Below are 5,779 nucleotides of genomic sequence, written 5' to 3'. Positions count from 1 at the left end.
TTCCTTTTCTGCTTCAGTTAGCCATTGGGCTACTTTGCTCACAAATGAGAATCCAGACTGAGACAAAATCAAGATATGCTCACTGCCCACTACATGCCAAATCCCGTATAGATGAGGAGACTGAGACCCAGAGAGTGGCGGTCATTTGTCAAGGTCACCAGGCCGGTCAGAGGTGGTGCAGTGGTTTGAAACCCTGTCCGCCTTTCCACTGAATTCTTTCAGCGAACAGAGCTAAAAGGTAAATGTAGAACCCATGACCGTCTACATTTGCACTGAATTAGCTTTGAAGATGGGTTTTTTTTTTTTTTGCAGGTTTACAGTTGTGACCTGGCGTCTACATTTCCTTCCTCCACCCCTCTTCTTGCCCCACTCCCTGCCCTACACTGGTGACTAGCAGTCTGTAAATTGAGTCAAAAGTGAAATATCTTTTAGTGCCTAGAATCAGTCCCGGTCTGTGCCTAGGAATCAGACAGCCACTTGTTCCAAAACAGTGGAACGACTTGGCTTCGTGTCCCTCATCGAACTTGGTGTTGGTTGTGTGTGCTGCTGATTACCCTTCTTGGTTCACGTCCCCTCGGTTGATGCCTTTAGAAATTAAATGCACGTGCCTTGTACGGGGTGGAGTGAGGGCTTGGCTCATTTGGTTTCCATTTTACCCATCGCCCTACACCTGCTGTTGTACCAACAGATGGCATGGTCCACACACTCTGGCATCGAAGGATGGGACGTTGGATGTTGCCATCTGCCTCTGGACCTGCCGGATTAGTGTACTTTTCTGCGGGGGTGGGGTAGCTTTGCCAAAGAATGGCCAAAGAAGCAACTGGAGTGGATATCCACATGCACACTCCCATCATCTTCTCTGTCTTGAACCCAAGGAGAGAGTTAGCAGCTCTCTAAGCACCTAACTTACATACCACAGCTTTCCTGGAAACAGACGCACATAAAACCACTTTATTCTTGACCTCACTCCAGTGTATCTGCAGAACATCAGTCTGGCCAGGACTTGGTCATCTTACTTCTTTTTCACTGTTTTTTTTTTTTTTAGAAGTCAATTATTGAAGATATTGGGTAGTAAAAGCATTTTAAACTTTATTACTCTCTTTTCAGTATTAGATACAGAAGGTCTCGGTCAGCGATACAGTGTATAAAATATAGAAGCAGTGAATTAAATGCAACTTGATGGTACATGTTGTACCTTAATGAAAACAAAGGCTCAGGAACACTATTTGTGAACGTGTTACCCAATAAAGTGTTAGCAAAGGAGCCCATAAAGCTGCCAGAGGGATTTAACCATTGCTAGAACGAGAGGGAAACACTATTCAGTTGGGCTGGACACAGAGTGAGGTCTGCTGACTTTATCACAAATGCCAGAGGTTTTTTATTATTATTATTATTTATTTAAAACACATGGAAGAAAAGACAGTTGGGTTTGGCACCAGAAGGTCTTGTGGTAAAGAAAAAAAAAAAGGAATATCCAAAAGTGCTCAAAATAATCTAAGGGGGAGAAACAGATGTGAAGAAACGAAGGCAGGATGTCATGGGGTGCCGCGCTGGTCCATTTAAAGCGACGGCAAAAGGCGAGAGCACTTCTCCATGGCGGGTGATAGACACGAGCAATTGAACAGTTCATACCCTCTCTGTTGTCCCTGTCACGAGATTTGTAGGTCGCTCTCAGCCAGCCACTGGGGCTAAAGGGCACAGGTCATGACCTGCTGATTTACCAAAGTATGATCAACTCACACAAATTATAGGCGTAAGAGAGTCCTGACAACTTCAATATGATGTGCAAGGAGCACAATTATTTGTGACATGTGAAGCCAGTGTGAGACCATAATTCTGTCGCTGCGTGACAAGGCATTATTAGGCAGGGCAGGCAGCGGCTTGAACCAGGAGCAGCTGGAGGAGAGGCGGAGAGAGAGAGAGAGAGAGAGAGAGAGAGAGAGAGCGCGCTCCATCGGGAAGGCCTGTGATGGGCTTTCTCTCCCAGAGTGCCAAACAGCAAGGCCCCCTTTGTGGAATGTGGGGCCGCTCCGAGGACGAGGTACCCTCCTGCTATCAGGTCCTGGGAGGATAAAGAGGAGGGTGGGGGGAAGGGGGGGGGGATGAGGCACAGCCCACGGGCCTGTGGGGGGTGCACAACCAAGGTGTTGTCTTTGAAACTGAACTTGGTGTTTTTGAGGAGGCCCGCTGCACCGCAGCACGGTTTCCAGGGGCAGATGAGGTGGGGTGGGGGGTGCCGGGCAGAAACCTCCCCTCCATCAACCTTCCTTCCCGACGAGTCCTCTCTGGAACTTTCAGTGTGGCTGCTGGGTGAAGGAGGAGATGGTCTAGGGGGCCCTCTGTACTTCAGCAGTTTCTGCAGGGGATCAGTTCAAGGGAGGTGTAGGTAAGCGTTTTCCTCCTGGGAATGGGGACCGGGGCTGTCCCCAGCATCCGGGCGCCAGTAACGCAGGGCTTCCTCAGGCTGCGTGTGGGGGTCACGCGACAGCCGAGGGGCCCACAGGCTTATCTGCGAAGCGAGGAGCCGGACTGTGTTGTGGGTGACTCCTGCAGAGGGTGGCTGCTGTGTTTGGGGGCCGCTTCTTAGCTCGGTGACTTTTGCCCCACTGTTGGGCAGTGTGTGGTCAGGACCTGAATTCACGCAGTTTCCAAGAATGCTCCCTGGACACCTGCTGGGTGCCAGCCACTGCCCCAACCGCAGAGAACCGGAGTGAGAAACACCTCTGGGTGCCCCCGAGAGCTTGCGGTGGGTGAGGGTAGGCAGATGACAAGCGATTAAAATCCACGGAGGGGTGGGTGCTGTAGGGATCGTGGGCGAACCACGAGGGCGTGGCTCACTTCCTCACGTCATTCGGACAGCTGTCGGTGCAGGCCTCCCACCCCACCGTGCGATACAGGTCTTCTGCCTCTCGGGCTCTGCCTCCTCCCCTGCTTCACGGCCATCTGACGTCTGGAGGCCTGACCTGAGGGTCACCCGACCCGAGGGTCATCAGCGGCAGGCACAGACAGTTGCTACAGGCAACTCTGTAGAGTAGCAATCAGCACTGGGATCGTTTTCTTGTTGCCGTTTACTGTTCCTCCTCCTACAATGTGAGCTCCGAGAGGGCGGGGCTCTGTCTGGCTCTCCTCAGTATCCCAGTTGCCTAGAACAGTGTTGGCACAAAGTCCTTGCCCGGGAAATGCATGAATGCCAAGCACTGTTCTTCGTGTTCTTGCCCTTAAATGCACGAGCCCAGGGGCGCCTGGGTGGCTCAGTCAGTTGAGCGTCTGACCTTTGACTTCGACTCAGGTCACGATCTCATGGTTCATGAGTTCTGACGGTGCAGGACCTGCTTGGGGTTCTCCCTCTCTCCCTCGTTCTGTGCTCCGCCCCTGCCCTCTCTCTCTCTCTCAAAATAAATAAACTTTAAAAAAATAAATATATGAGCCCATTTAATCCCCCCAACCCCCCAGTGAAATAAGCATGTTAGGTATCTGTTGCTGCATAAGTTATCAGCTTGCAGGGTCATGGCTTAAGATGACAATATTCATTATCTCTCACGGTTTTGTGCCTGGGCTGAGCCGATTTTTCTTCCGGTCTTGCTTAGAGCTTTTCACGAGGCTGCATGTCCCTGGGAGCTTGGTCAGGGCTTGAACATTCAAGATGTCTGCTCATCCTCCAGGCCCCCTAATTGTGTGCCAGTCGAGCCTCGACTTCCTTACAGCATGGGGTCTGGGCCCCCAGAGGGAAGCAGCAGAAGCTTACGGGCCTGGGCTCAGAAGTTCCACAACATCACTTCCTTCCCATCCCGTCGGCCCCAACAAGTGCTGAGGCCAGCCGGTATTCGAGGAGAGGCGAATGGACCCTCCCTCTTGACGCCAGGAGTGGCATTTGCCTCTGCAGATGACGGGATCGTATCCGGAGGCTCTCTGTTACGGTATTATCAGCCTGCTTCACAGCCGTGGACACTGAGGCGTGGTGAGATGAAAAGATGCATCTGAAAGTACGTGGGAAGAAAACGGCAGAACCAGGGTAGCAGCCTGGAATAGTCTAACCTCACGTTCGGTGTTTGTTGCTCACTGATGACTCTTCGTAATAGCCCCTCCTGAATCTCGTGTGACAGAGCTGGTCTCTTCGGTGGCTCTCCCTCTGCTGTTTACTTTCTCATCACAGTGGCCAGGGTTTAGGAAGGCTGGGGCTCCTTAGACCCAGAACCTCATCCAGCCTCTACAGCTCATAAACCGTGTGACCTTGAACAAGTGTCTGGACCACTCTGAGTGTCTTTTCTCCATCTGTGAAGTTGGACGGTACCCTAGGGGGTAGCGGCCAGACAGGATTGTGGGTGGTTATAATAAGGCCGTACATGTAAAGCACTCCACACAATACGTGGCACCTAGCAATCACTCAAAGGGTGACTGTTTTAAGGTGACAAGGATGTCTTTAGCTGGCCCGGAGATAAGCCCTCACAGACGTGTTTCATAATTATATTTAAAGTGTAAGGATTCCCAGGTCATTGAGCAACACGCTCGTGTTTAATGGTAATCTGAAGATACGTTCTAAAATCAGCAAGAGTATTTTTAGGGACTCGCTTGTTTAGGATGTATTCATCATACTCTTCCCTGCAAGCATCTGACTAGGCATCCTGCCATCCTGTTTCTATAGGGAACTCTCCATCAAAAAAAGAAGAAAAAAAAAGATGAGCAGAATGATATGCTGGGATTGCAGATAGACCTAAATCTAAGTTACTAAGAGAAAACTAAGGCCAAACAAACAAATAAACAAACATCCCCCGAGGGCCCCTTGTGTCTCATCCTTGATTCACTGGATTATTCGAGACTCTTGGGTATTAGAAGTAGCATGGCAGTCCTGATTCCAGCCAGCCTCCGAGAGCGAGAGGGGAATTTAGGGTCAGGCTTTGGAAACTTACGTAGCGTCGTCATCAGAAATCACCGTTCCCACCGCCTAGCTCTGCTTTTCCCATGGCCTCCTTTCCCTCTTCTTCTTGGGCAGCCTCTGCTTTGCTTCCAGTTCCATGACTCAAAGAGGGGGAGGCCCCTTCTTCTCCTGTTTTTTTTTTTTTTTTTTTTTTTAAATTAAAAAAAAAAACGCCACAGATTATAATCAGCTCAGGTTGAGCCCATGTGTGATGTAACCAGTCACAGAGTTTCAGGGAGTAGAATCTGATTGTCTAGCCTGCGTCAGGGCCAGCTTCTATAGCCCGGGGGTAGGAATTCTGGGATTACTGGTCCCGTGGATTGAGGGACAATTGTGCAAGGGAAATGGGAACCTTTAACAGATTCTCCTCAAGGACGGTTACAATATGGCAGAGCTCTAGATTTACCGAAAGCTCCGGGAAAGAATTCTTGTCAAGATGAACACAGCCCCTGTGTTGCTTGTGGCTTGGGTGGGGACCATTTTTCTATTGATTACCCCTTTGTGCCCTACTGGCTGTGTTTATTTGTGGATGTTTATTTTCTTATGGGCATAAGGAAATGCTCAAAATAAGTATATAACCTTCACTCAAAGTCCCAGCTTCTAATTTAACTTCCCTAACATCACCACATTTATTCCACAGCCCCTAGATTAGCCAGCATTCGCTCAGTAAGCCAAATTTTGTGAAAAATATTTTATTTCTTTTATTTGTCCCCAAATGTTTCCATTGTATACAAAAATGAGACAGTGTTCCTTTCGGGGAGAAGGAGTTTCTACTTTGGGTTTAAACCAAACAAAATAATATTTAAGGAAACATTAAATAAATTATTTATCATGTTGGTCAGCGTTTGGGGGGAATATAGCTTA

General features: G+C 49.2%; 1 long non-coding RNA gene across 1 annotated transcript; it reads left to right on the top strand.

Annotated features, from left to right (window-relative positions):
- The first annotated feature begins 1,220 nt into the window (after nucleotides 1–1,220).
- Nucleotides 1,221–4,241, top strand: LOC144613243 (uncharacterized). Its single transcript, XR_013550640.2, has 2 exons — nucleotides 1,221–2,059; nucleotides 2,299–4,241. It is a non-coding gene; the product is annotated as an uncharacterized LOC144613243 (long non-coding RNA).
- The last annotated feature ends 1,538 nt before the right edge of the window (nucleotides 4,242–5,779 follow it).

Source organism: Panthera onca, chromosome D2, assembly GCF_046562875.1.
Source record: "Panthera onca isolate mPanOnc1 chromosome D2, mPanOnc1 haplotype 2, whole genome shotgun sequence".
NCBI lineage: Eukaryota > Metazoa > Chordata > Mammalia > Carnivora > Felidae > Panthera > Panthera onca.
Note: the sequence above shows the minus strand (reverse complement) of the source record. Positions and strands in the feature narration are given on the sequence as shown.